Genomic DNA, 13,568 nt, shown 5'->3' with positions numbered 1-13,568 from the left:
TCCAAGGAGCCTTTCGCTTTCCTGGTGTTTCTCCTTTTTCTTCTTTTTCTTCTCCTTTTTCTTCTTTTTCTTACGCTTGCGATTGGCATTGTCGAAGTGGAGCGCACAGAAACACAAATCATGAAGCCTGAAAGAAACATGCAAGTTAAAAAGGGAAAAAAAGATGTGGCACTTGTTGCCTATATGAAACTTGATTTATTTTACCACAGGTGATGATTTGCAGCATGTCAGCTATTTTGTGGTGCTTTGTGCACACGCAACTTACTTTAGATGCAGCAAACTTAAGCCGTCAGATTGAAGGACCATAGGTCCTGGTTTGTACACAGATCATTAACAACGGCTAGCTCTGGAATATGTGCAAGCAGAAAAAATCTTTTAACCTAATCTGGAATGGTGTACGGATGTGATTCAAACTATGTGGTCCAAAGCTAGTGCTCTGACACAATTCAGCAAGAGCTTTCCTGTCTTCACTGATCAACCTAACAACGTGATCCCCAGCCAGCTGATGCTATCTAAATAACTTAGAAACTACCAGAAAAAAAAAAAAAAAAAAAAAAAAAAAAAAAAGGAAGACATGAGAAGCACCCAGAAAAGACTTAGGATAAAAAATGCGGAGTATGCTGGAATCCTTGCTTACTTGGAATCCTTCTCTCCATGTTTATCCTTAGACTTCTTTTTCTTCCAGAACTTGTGATATTTTTGCATTTTTTTCACCACCTAAAAGCTCCTTTTCTATCTTTCTGTCTTTCCTTTCTACTTCACTTCCACTACCTTCTGCACGGGTATATTTTCTTTTTCTGTTTCCTTCTGTTTCATTTTTCTGGCGACAGTTCTCCAAATGAGCTGACACAGGTGGAAGCGCATGTCTTTCACGAGAATGTCTTCTGGAATGTTGCTGAGGTACCGAGCAACGATGCAAGTCTGCTCGGGGTGTGCTAAAGCGACGTACATCTTCCTCTCTCAAGAGGGAACCGTGAGGCCATCCGCTTTTGTAATGATAATGCTTATGTGACCTGCTGTAGTAAGTTGCAGTCAATCTGTCAAAGGCTGAATCGCCGTGAGAGAACTTTCTCTCTCTACTGTCTCCTGTCGCATGAGGTGAATAGTAATCCTTGTAATAGCTACATCTTTCCCATCTCCGTGCTTCGTCTCGATAGTATCTTTCTCTGCTCCAACTTCTTTCCCCTTTGGATCGGTAGTACCTATTGCTACCTTGTTCTGATCTTCCTCCGCTGCCAGATCCGTACTTTGAATATTTGACTGCTCTTCTGCCATTCTCAGGGCTGTTTCTTTCACGAGGGAAAGATCTGTACCTGCTTCCCTCCCAGTACTCCTGCTTGTGACTCTTTTGCTCAACAAATTCCACACTCTGAGAACACCTCCTCTTGCTGGAAGGACCTGCTTTTTGACTCTCCTTCTCTTCACTAGGAGCATGTTCCCTCTTTCTTCGGTAATGCTCTTTGTCAGTGGTTTTAGTCTTGTCCTTTGTATCTTGGCGTCTATCTGCAATAGCTAAGGAAGAAAGATTGTTAGAGCTACATTCAGTGTCAGACTTGAGAGAGGAAGTTTGCCGCAATTTCTCACCAGGCTCACAAGACTCTTTGCCATACAAAACATTTTCTTTTGAAATGAGGTCACGTTCTTTTGATCTTCTTGCTTTCTCCTTGTCTCCACGGTCATCACATTGGTACTGGGTGAGGTATTCATCATTCCCAGGAGATTTCGGAGGTTCCGCAACACTGCATAAAATAAAAACCCATTTCTCACTTCTGCTGAAGGACGTGAATATTAAGAGTAAAACCTTCCAAAGGCAAACAAACAAACAAAAACCTCCGGACTACAGGAACGCTCGCAAAGATATGCCATTTAGAAACCTCTCCTGTGATTAGGACACCTTCTTCAGCTCCCAGAGAAAGTGCTTTTTCCCCTCTTGCTTCTGAAGCCATTGCACTAAAAAAGCAAACGCATCTGTCTCCTTCCACCTGATGCTCTGAGAAAAAAGGCATAGGGGCGAGCGGGGAACAGCCAGTGTTTCTCCAGACAGTGGAGAAAAATGGAAAAACATTCTATAAAGGAACACAAGTTCTCCTTGAGGCACCAACCTGCATCAGAGTGATATGCTCAGTGCTGATCATTAGTTCTGTTCGTGACACTGGACACACAGTATGGAATTGTACTAATTTAAATCCTTCCATTAAATACTATTAGTAGACAGATAAAACTGTAACGAACTTCCATAAAGTCTTGTCTTAATCAGACTGTGCTCATTTTACCTCATTTCCTCTGACAAGCTGTTCAGCTGGCTGGCTGTGAAGGACTCCGTGATGACTTCTCGATTGACTGAAGGCATAGCTCCAGGCATCTGCAATTAAAACGCACAAGTCAGCAGACAAAAAAATACTATTTGTAGTAGTACTGAGGACTAGTCTTGTCAGAATTTCTCCATTAAATGGTAAGCAAGACCGCTGTGAGTTGTATGCATTATCTACACTTCAAAGATAACCCCGACTCACCCCCCAAAATCTACTTTATGAAACTTAGGAATTTTTATCTCAGCTGAGCTTAAGTTGACAAGTTCTAATGTAAGCTCAGGTCTGCAAATTCTAAGGGGATAATACCACAAAGTCTTGTGATCACATGTGTGCTGTGTTTTCTCAGTATTTCACCTGAATTAGGAACACAATAAACACTCCCGAATACATCGTAGGTGAGAAATTCTCGATGGAGCAAATCTATGTTTCAAGCAATCCATTTGTTTTAGAAAAGAACATCTCAGAAGGTTTAACAGGTTCAACTCGGCAAGTGGAATCATCAAGTTTCAGTCCGTTTTCTTTAGATTCATTAACTAACCTAATAGCACCATTTAGTGAATCTCTTTTTGGCAGCTCATGCTGGGATCTTCCTTTGTCAGCATTCTGACAGGAAGAATTGGAATGCTGCAATGTACGGACTACCTTTCCAACCAAAATTCCATTAGAGGACATCGCATTGCATTTCAAATTCCTTTGAAATAAGCCCTTTGACTCCTCCTCAGATTTTCCTGAAGATTCTGCACCATAAGGGACTGTGTTATCAGAGCTGAGTTTAGGATTTTCATTCCCTGTTGGCTCCACAAAAATTTCATCAGAAACTTTTTTGTTTGTTTGCATTTGCTTCATTTGCATTACCAAATTTGTAATTGTGGATGAAGGAACAGCCTGGTAGAGATCTTCATCCTCCACAGCACTGCTAAGAAAGTCAGGCTGTGACACAGTCTGACGAGCAGGCAATTTATTGTGAATACTGATGGTGATCTTCTGTTTTCTTGACGTATCAGTCATTGAAGGCCTGGTAATTGCCTGGTTTTGAACACAGGCCATTGGTGGTGCTGAAGATGGCCTTTTTAGGGTGACACCAGTGGTCTTTGCGTCCTCTTTTATGGATCCATTTCCATTTAAACGGCTTGAATTCTGTATTTAAAAAGAAGAAATTGCAAGATGGATTAACGCAAACACTGCATGTAACATTTTCAAACACAAAACTCTCCTACTGAGTGTTTCTACAAATGGTCTTAACACCTAAAAAGAAAAACACACTGCCCTTTAAGGATAAATGCAAGTCCAATAAGCGTATTCAATTCCTGCTTTTGGTTTACTGCAGATTGGTATCAAATTAACATCATCTTTGAAAACCAGCCAAGCAACTTAACATTACCTGCTGCTATTCCCAAATATATTTATTTTCCCCTTTAAACATACCCTGAAAAGCCTGAAGTAATTGTTCTGGTGCTCAGGAATAAGACATTTAGTTTTCCCTGTCTTAGCTAAAGTGACGAGGATAGGAAAAACAAGTCCTCTTTTAAATGATTTGAGGATTAGTACACTCTGCTTAAATAGTCAAAGAGCGTAGCTCTCTGTGCTTTAGAAAGCTGTCTTGGAGCTATAAAGTAATGGAGTCGCATGGCTGCACAATTTAGCAGTAACCACTGTTTGAATGACTCTGGCTGTAGCATGAGGGCTGTGAAGAAAGCTGCAGCGTGGGAAGGAAAACAAAACTAAGATGCCAAAAACCAAACAAAAAACCCCACACCAAACCCCAAACCCACTAGCAGTTTGGTGCCATTATCTGCCCTCCCGCTTCCCTGAATTACCTTAATCATATGAGGAAGAAGTCGTGGTCCCATAAATCCAGCCTGCTTACTATTAGCCCCCTGCTGACCAGGAGGGAATGAACAGGGATAAGATGGTGCTGGCAAGTAAAACGCACGTTCTCCAAGTGTCAAATCATAGCGCCTTCAGAAAAGAGCAGTGATCGTAGTTTAGTTTTTCTTTCAGCCTACTCTTGGATTAAATCCCATCCTATCATTTTAGAGGAACAGCTCATACGATATGGAAGCCTTCTCTACAGAAGGCTTCGCCAAGACTACAGACTGAAAAGTAGAGAACAGTCTTCCTACTAAGACTATCACTTGCAGAGCAAGAATTCATTCTTACACCACAGATGACCTTCATTTCTCTCCTTCTCTAAATTAGCCAGCTACAGATAACACATAGATAGCAATTTACACAAGTGCTGCAGTTTAAGGCCAAGCAACAAAAGATAATAAACGACACAGAGAATTTCAGGTTAGACAGAACTGAATTAGACAAATAATAATCTTCTCCTGGGATAGCAAGAAAAACACTTGCAAAACAGAAAAATATCAATAACAGGAAAGTAAATCTCTTCTGAACACATTTTAAGATTTGTTATTACCTGATATAAAAAAGTATGTAAGCTTGCTGACCAAGAACTCTTTTAATGTCAGTACGCACTACTTTAGCATCATTCATCTGATACCAAAGTCCATTACCAGCCTGCAAATAAAGACAACGATTTCTTTAGGTGAATTGCACGTTTTCCAAATGAAATCACGGATAGGAACAAAATACACACATGTCAAATAAAAATATAATGAAATCTTTTTCCCTAGAAACAGTAGCTGCTAGTCATGCTTTAATTGGTTTGCCAGCACAACCTTTACCCTGTTAGAAATGCTGTTGACTTCTACCTTTACATAGCATATATAGTGTCCTGAGTGACAGCTGACACCGTGATGTACCAGCACCGCATATAAGGCATAGAGCAGTGGTTCTCCCATTGACTGCGACATGTAGGCTCTCAGGTCCAAATACTCCGGATATTTCACCTCCTAAAGAGACATCAAGAAGATAGAAAAATTATCCCAGAGTACTTCGTGGACTAGCCAGAGAAAAACACTTCCAAAAAACACAGACTAGAATTTATTTCTAGAATATATTTCTAGAATATATTTCTTGATTCACTACAAATAAGTCTTCCCATAAACAATGGTTAAGACAAGAAGTTGCAGAGAACTGTTTCCTGATGAATCAGCCTTCTCAGAGGAAAGCATATGCTTCTTGTCAAGTGGGAACTTTATTGATATTAAGAGAAAGAATAAGCCATAGTCGTTAGTCTACAATTATTGTCTGAAAATATTAACAACTTTCAGCTTTGGGGGATGTCCCATTACACAATGATATAGTTGCATTACAGTGGTAAATATACCTTGTTGATCTTTCCACCTGTGAAATCTGCAAATCTTTTCAGTGATATTGTGAGAACCTTGGAAGAACGGTGTATGGTAAATCTCTTGGACGCAGGAACCATCTTTTTACACCTTAAAAACAAGCAGAGATAAGTGTTTGAAGGCATCTTCTTTTTTCGCCCCCAAAACAAACTCCTTTTAATGTCTCACGCATGCCTATGCTATTTGAATGATATTTACTTGCATAATAGGTTGGTCTTTTTTCTTTTCATAAACCCATGCACTGCGTGTCAGGTTTGTTAATACAGAGAAGAAGGTAAATTTTCCCAACAACTCAGAGCATAGCGGGAACAGGAATCTCTCACGAAAGGGTATTACCAGGTTGGATGGCAAGGTACCATTTCTTGGTCTACAAAAGTGGCTATTTGAACTCCAATCCTGGATACATTCTTTCAGCTTTCAAGGGAAATACAAATACTGAAAGTGGAACGAGAGAGCCTTGGTCCCCAGGACTAGAAATTGCAAATAATCTCCAACATAGGTCGACTATCAACATCAAAAATACAACAGAAGCACATGGTCATTCTACAGGAGGGAGACATTTAACAGTAGGAAGTCTTCATGTACTGAGCTTGTCTGGAAAGACACTGAAACCATCTGCCATCCTTTGAAACAAAATAGTTCAGTTTGACACATTGCCCGCTCCAAGGTAGGACCTACGGTGTAAGCAGTGAAAATCAGCCACTAGCCCAGAGAACAACGGAAACTGGGCAGTTTACATCAAGAAAAGTACTGTCGAGAGCTAATAAATAGAAAGAACAAAAGTAGCTCTTTTTGAATTCTGATGGCAAAATACAAGCCAGAGAATTGAAAACCCATAGGGAATGCCTATGAACAAGACTTCCCCCCTCCAAAGAAACAAAAATACAAGTCTTTTATAAACTTCCACAAAACTTGTAAGTAGATCCAAAGTTTAGAGGTAGTCCAACAGAGTCATGCAACATAGAAAACTGACGTCAAAATCTTACTCGCTACATTTATAGCAATTCTCTCCATCCAGCTCTTCAGGTTTCACAAAGAGTTCCAGAGCTCTGCTAACAGATGAAACCGCCTAGAGCAGTGAGAAAGAAGAGCGTAAAGTCACCGTAATTCAGAATTCCACAGACATACTAGTAGTTTATAAGAGAATCTTACTAACATACTCAAGCGATCTACTAGGAGCACTGTGAAGAAGGAGGCAGAAAGAGCATGCTCAGCATTGACCTCACCTGGAAGGCATTTGACTTTGGAACAAATACTTTTCCAGTTGCCTAGACAGCATCTATAGTGTGCTTTGTCATCAATACTGGGGACAAATTCATCAGTCTAACAATTAGATGTATATTGAGGTAGAACAACAAAGAAGTATGACAGCATTATAATTTTTGCAGAAAGAGAATTCTTTCCCCTTAAACCCAATGCAAATGTGGAGACTATTTACATGGGTTCCACGGAAGGACAGAGTCCAATCCACTTCCTTAGCACCACCAAGCTCTTACGTTTTAACATTATATGTGGTTTGGTTTTTTAAGTTAAACAAGTTTAATTTAGAAAGTTATGCATGTACTTAAATATCATGAATTATATTTAGAAAACATCTTACCTTTATATCCAAAGTGATATCAAGAAATGCCTCATACGTATCTGAAACGGCTTTGCAATTCAAGCACTTCACTGGAAGCAAAATATAAATGCTTAACATTATGTGAAGGAGACTAACTGTCCAAATTCAAGTTGTTGACAGATACTACTTTAGACAAACTACAGACTGCTTTACTACCGACAAAAGACACAGATCAGTTCTAAGGACAGGAGTATTTTTTCAAGTACCTCTCGATCTTAGAAATCCTCCAAATATTTGATGAATGATGGTGGTAGCTTGAGAAGATCTGTCCAATCTGGAAATAAATTATAATCAGACCTCAGCAGATTTAAGGCACAGAGTTAACTCTTCAAAGAGTTTGATGAAAACCAAGGATGATGTAGACTTTCGTTGCTGATAGTAAATAAGGCACTAAAAGGTGCTAGAGATCATTTTTGAGAGTAAATAAAGGACTAGAAGGTGCTAGAGAATGTATGAAAGTGAACTTGTTTATGCTTACTCGGTGCTTCCGTTCAAGCACGCTTCCTGCATAGCATCAACAGTATAGCGCAAGAACTCGTGTGCGTCTTCTTGACTGCCAAAATGGAAATGTTGTCCTATTCCTAAATAAGAAGATGATAGTATTGACCTCATTTAAAAATGAAATCATTCTTGTATTTCTAAAATCTCTCTTCATTTGAGTGTTAAAACCACTTAGACACATCAAATAATTATTTGAAGATTACAAGCTATCGAAAAGAAACACATCTGAAGCCACTTACGACTGAGATTACTGATAACATGCGTGGGCTCGATGGCATCAACAGTGCAACGCAGGGCCTGGTTAATGTGAGTCTCCATCGTGCACATCATGCAAAAATCTTGTTCACGACCTGAAGAGTGAAAGAACAAAGCATCCCAGTCCAGCGAAATATCCAGAACTACAAACATCTAAGTACAATTTAAACTATAGATACAATATCCACTCTCCTTGCTACATTCTATTCTCCCAAGATGCCAATGTCCCAACAGTCTTGTAACATTTCATTTCACACAACTTTACAGAATAAAAATATCCACTAAGCCTGTATTCAAATGCATGTTGTGATGAGAAATCTAAAAGACTACTGCAAAGTCGCAGTTGTAAAGGCTGACAGGAATGTGAACTCCACAGCCTGCAAAATGTATTACTCTCTAAAATTACTACTAAATGCATTACTGTCCAATGCACTTCATTATTCCCATGAAGCAATAAATGATCCTTTAATAAACAAACAAACAAACAAATAACTAAATAAATAAACCATGGTGCATTAATTGCACTCCATATGCTATTCGGAGCCCACTGCTAATACAGTGCTCAAAGCCAGCTTCTACAGGTAAAATCAGGCAAATAAGCTTATCTCACAGAATCACTGCTGTTCTTTCACCTTCAGAGCTATCCAACAGATTCAAAATACTGTTAGAAAGTACTCACATGACTGGCTGTGCTCAAGAGAAAGCATGTAATTGGCAAGTGGGGGTGTGTAGGTCAAACACTGTAGAGTAGCATTAAGAAAACATGCGTTGCCAAGATTGTACAGGCCAACTCCAACACTTTGTGTTTCTCGCCAATCCATACAAATCTTCTCAGGTGGAAAAAGAAGGCTCTGTGGCGGAGCAATTCCATCATTAACAACTGCAAGAAAGTTAAATTTAAAAAGAGATCTTGTTTGTTTGTTTCTAAGAAAGGTATTTAAAAAAATACTATTCTGCAGGAGCACCTAGAGGGGCTAGCTACAATCCAAACCAGAAAAACTTATTGCAGACAGCTTTAATACCACCAAATTCAAATTGGCTGGTCAACACAATGTTTTGGGAAAAAAAAAAAAAACAAACAAACAACTTTAGTCAACCATTTTAATTTTTCTAAGGCAAGGCTAACTGCCATTCTGTTTGTAGCACCTAATGCCAAGTTCCTCTCCATCTATAATCTTTAACCTGATTAACTCAACTACTGTTTTTTTCCTTATTATAACTTAAACCACAAACTTAGACTTGAAATTATACGGTAAAAACGTAAAAACTAGGAACTAGGAATGACGGTACCCCTACAGATACCAGATCTTTTCCTGAGCAATGTTATCATTCAAAAAACCTGTGAAAAATGGAAGCTGTGAATAGCAACAATCAAACACTTTTCTTTGCAAAACAGAAAAGACATGGAGGAATCTGTGCATTACAAAAAGCTCCCCATATTTCTCTGTTGACTGTAAATATATCAAAATTAATTTCTGTAACATCAGTCACTTCAGTTGCCTTAGGGGATTCACTTTTGAAGTCTTTGTTCACAGTAGTCCCCTTCTCTATCAGTGCAACAAGTAAGAACTGCATTTTCTACTTTTGCTTTGAAGACAATGGAGGCAGGATAAAACGCACACTTACTTAGATCTCTTGGGGCAAAAGCCTTAGATTTTTCAGATGATCTACAGTAAATAGCACCTCCACGTCCTTGGGCCACAGAGACTTGGCTTGAATCTTCTGCAGGCACTATCCGGCCCCAGTTGGCGGTGCGTGACATCACTATTTTAGTACTTGGTTTCTTGGATTTGCCAGACCGCCTTGAAGAGGGCTTTTTAGGCTTTGAAGATTTGGGCTTCTTAGCTACGGTCATTGTTCACATCTGCAACAGAGACAGAAGTTCTGGTTGACGTAAGAATATCAAGAAGCATTCCAAGAAGAAAAGAGTAACAGAAGTCCTGTCACTTAATCTCAAAGAAACAGCCTTAAGAACTAAATCGCTGGTATGAATGATTTAAAAAGAATCCCCAAACTAAACACACAAAGTGAAAATTTCCATCTAAACTCTATCAGTATTACTTTTCGCTTCTGCAGAACTAGTGGCTGATGCCATTTCTTTCCCTTCCGTAGGATTTTAATCCACTACAACTCTGGAGTCTTTTTAATATAAAAATGTAGAAGACATTCTCTGAGGGGAATCAGTTATTTATTGATTTCCGGAGTTGCGCAATTATCTGTTAATTAGTACCTATGATCTAATAGATAATTGTTGCAATTATCTATTGCTGGCATTAGTAACGGAACACTATTACTTCACTGCCTGCGTTTTTCTGTTTCGCCTGCACAAAGGTACCCAGAACTCACTGCTACTTTTCTTCTGTCTTTCCAGGGCTCGCCCTCTACCTCACTGTCTACTGCACCAGTCATGAGGGGTTTGTTGTGATTCTATAATGAGCCTAGCTTTTAAATACACCTTTTCTGGGCGTCACTTGGTGATGGCAAGTTAATTTGTGAGGGCTCCTCAGTCTACATCATGCGGTTGCTTTTTCCAGGTGAAAAAGCGGAGCCGTAAGTGGCAGTACACTAAAGCCCTGGCATGTTGAGATCCAAGAGGAGAGATGTTTGGCCCTCCTTTTCACTCCTGGGAACCATATACCTCAAAACCCACAGAGGATGGGCTATATCTCAGAGAAATCTTGGGAAAGGAGAGCATGAAGAGCATGTTTGCAAATTTATTTCTCCCTGGGCTTCTTCTGCTTCTCCAAGAAAGACGAGTTTGAATATAACTTTGGCAGCAGTACTTCTGGTGTTTTACTCCTACCACATTTAAAACTCCTACGAAAAACTGAAAAGTTAGACTAAAAAGCAGCTCTTTCCGTTCTCCTTTCTAAAGTTGCACGTTTTCCTCATGCAAAACAACAGGGGAATGTAAGCTAGAAATGGAAATGCTGAATGTAAAACAAAACAAAACAAACCTCAGCCCTCCAGGACAAAAGCCAATAACTGCTACAAAGTCCTTTTTAAAATGCTGATTAGGTTTCAAGGTGATACCGCTTTAAATAAGCGTAGTTGTGTGTCCATAGGCAGAAGCTGAATAATGACAGGATGAACTTCTATACTTCATGTTTTGTTACTGTCTTACTGTAGCACACAGGGACTTGTTACCTTTAGGGAAACCACTAACCTCATGGAGGGTTTAAAACATAAGCTAGTTTGTTATACCAAAATGACGGAGAGAACAAAGCATAAAGTGCTTTCAGATTTCTAGCACGCCTTGATTGCTGTCCATTAAACTTCAGACACGTTAAACAAAACACAGTAAATAAGAAAACTCCTAGTCCCACAGCTGGCAAATTGTGTGCAGAGGTTGTAATTAGAACTTTTTTGCCTTGACATTTTACATTTAAAATTGATTTTAAATCCATTCTATACACACTTTCCATTCCTGAAAAAACAATACGCAAACCTGACAAATGCATTTACATGAGAAATGAAGTCGTCCTTGTCCGATTGGAAGACTAAGGTGACAGCTCCTGGGCTCAGGGATAAGCTCCGATCTTCACCAGTGACAGCTCCTTTTTTAGGATTGAAAGGGAAAATGTTTCAGCAACACATTGGAAACATACTTAAGGGACAAGAAACAAAATCAAGGCTGCAGTGAGAAGGAGAACAGAAAAACAATACTGGGGGGAAAGGAAAGGAAAGGAAAGGAAAGGAAAGGAAAGGAAAGGAAAGGAAAGGAAAGGAAAGGAAAGGAAAGGAAAGGAAAGGAAAGGAAAGGAAAGGAAAGGAAAGGAAAGGAAAGGAAAGGAAAGGAAAGGAAAGGAAAGGAAAGGAAAGGAAAGGAAAGGAAAGGAAAGGAAAGGAAAGAAGAAAAAAAGGGAAGCGAAGGGAAGGGAAGGGAAGGGAAGGGAAGGGAAGGGAAGGGAAGGGAAGGGAAGGGAAGGGAAGGGAAGGGAAGGGAAGGGAAGGGAAGGGAAGGGAAGGGAAGGGAAGGGAAGGGAAGGGAAGGGAAGGGAAGGGAAGGGAAGGGAAGGGAAGGGAAGGGAAGGGAAGGGAAGGGAAGGGAAGGGAAGGGAAGGGAAGGGAAGGGAAGACCTTGGTCTTTATACTGACCAATGAGATAAGCCTTACACATTTTTAAGTTTATTTTTGACAACTGATTGAGGTGTTACCAGGTATTAAGTACGATTCAAGAGCAAATATTAACACTAGAAAGAAGAAATCTGATCCACCACCACTGTTTCAAAATACATCCATTTCTCATTTGGAGATGACGTCTCTCTGGCAAGGTAGTAGAAAAACTGTAAATACTGATAGAGCTTCCTCTCCCGATGTTCCATATACATACCGATGCTGTTCCTACACCTACGCTCTGAGCATAAATTTATGTTGACATGAGTGACAAGAGAGGGTGTTACTCCTCTCTTTGTTTGCCTTGAGAGACACACCTCTTGTCCATTGAAAAGTAAATTCAAGATTCCAGATCAGTTAAGACAGTTGCTATCCCCCCCCATTCAGAGTTCTGCAGCAGCACTGTTCAGATGTGTTTAGCAGTCTCTTTAGAAAATGTTATCACTTAGGACCTGCTTCTCAGTAGGTCCACGTTTGGCCTCCGCTTAGCAGAGAGTCAATCCCAGCTTAAGCTTTCGTACAAGAGCCCCTTCACAAAACGGAGTTGAACCCTGACATAACTGAGTTGAACCTTTAACCTTGAAGCTTCCTTAAAGAAGAAAGCAGCACCCAGGCCAGGAAATAGAAATTAATTGTCACTTTACCCTGAAACGCAGTGGGCTATTCTGTGCTGGCAGGATTGCTGCCGGGCTGGCCGACGAGGCGGCGGGCAGCTCTCCGGGGCCACAGGGCCTGGCACAGGGAGCCGCCGGGGGTCTCCAAGGTCCGGGAACAGCGGCAACAGCAGGGACAGAGGGGACAGCAGCGACAGCAGCAGCCACCTCAGCCGGGGCCGTCTCCACAACCGCCACAACGGCCTCGGAACGCCGCCGAACTCGGAGCTCCAGCGTGACGCCTTTTGAACCTGGCCGCGCTGCTCATGGCTAAAACCAGAGCGTTTCCTCCGGCGTGTGTTTACTGTCGGTGCCGCATCGGCCCTCACCCCGAGCTCTCCCTGCCGGGAGGGCTTTGGGGTTGGGGTTTCCCTCCCGCCGCTGCCGCGGGCAGGCCCCGCGCGCAAGGGCTCCGCGCTGGGGAGCAGCATCTCACCCACGGCGAGAGACCGAGGGCACGACATGAAAAAGCCCCGACACGAAAAAGCCACGACATGCGGCCGAGGCGGCGGGGAGACAGCTCTGAGGGAGCTGCCACTTCGCCCCGCCGTCCTCCCCTCCCGGGCCGCCCCGCCGAGCCCCGTGCGCCTCAGGTGCTGCGCTGAGGGGGTGGCTGGCTACTGAGACAGCTGCCCAGGGCACTGCTCATGGCACCGAGCCTGACGGAGGTCAACAAGTGTTGAACAATGCTCTCAGACATCGGGTCTCACTTTGGGGTGGTCCTGTGTGGAGCCACGAGTTGGACTTGGTGATTATTGGGAGTCCTTTCCACCTTGGGATGTTCTCTGATTCTAGGTCAGCAATCCAGTAGCTGATGAGAAGTGTGGAGTCATTCAAAGGGAAGAGAGAGCAC

The 13,568-nt window shown here is 41.5% G+C and overlaps 1 pseudogene across 1 annotated transcript; it reads right to left on the bottom strand.

The window, feature by feature from the left end:
- Window positions 1-573: 573 nt before the first annotated feature.
- Window positions 574-9,801, bottom strand: LOC311218475 (ubiquitin carboxyl-terminal hydrolase 42-like; annotated as a pseudogene). The gene is made up of 14 exons: window positions 9,573-9,801; window positions 8,626-8,826; window positions 7,931-8,041; window positions 7,669-7,771; window positions 7,397-7,464; window positions 7,170-7,240; window positions 6,556-6,638; window positions 5,548-5,659; window positions 5,030-5,170; window positions 4,735-4,835; window positions 4,130-4,271; window positions 2,742-3,449; window positions 2,274-2,362; window positions 574-1,268 (listed from the first exon to the last, which is right to left on the bottom strand). The product of its transcript is annotated as a ubiquitin carboxyl-terminal hydrolase 42-like (transcript).
- Between the last annotated feature and the right edge of the window lie 3,767 nt (window positions 9,802-13,568).

This window comes from Netta rufina (assembly GCF_964035555.1).
Source record: "Netta rufina genome assembly, chromosome: 24".
Lineage (NCBI taxonomy): Eukaryota > Metazoa > Chordata > Aves > Anseriformes > Anatidae > Netta > Netta rufina.
The sequence above is the reverse complement of the archived record's forward strand: the minus strand, read 5'-3'. Positions and strand labels throughout refer to the sequence as shown.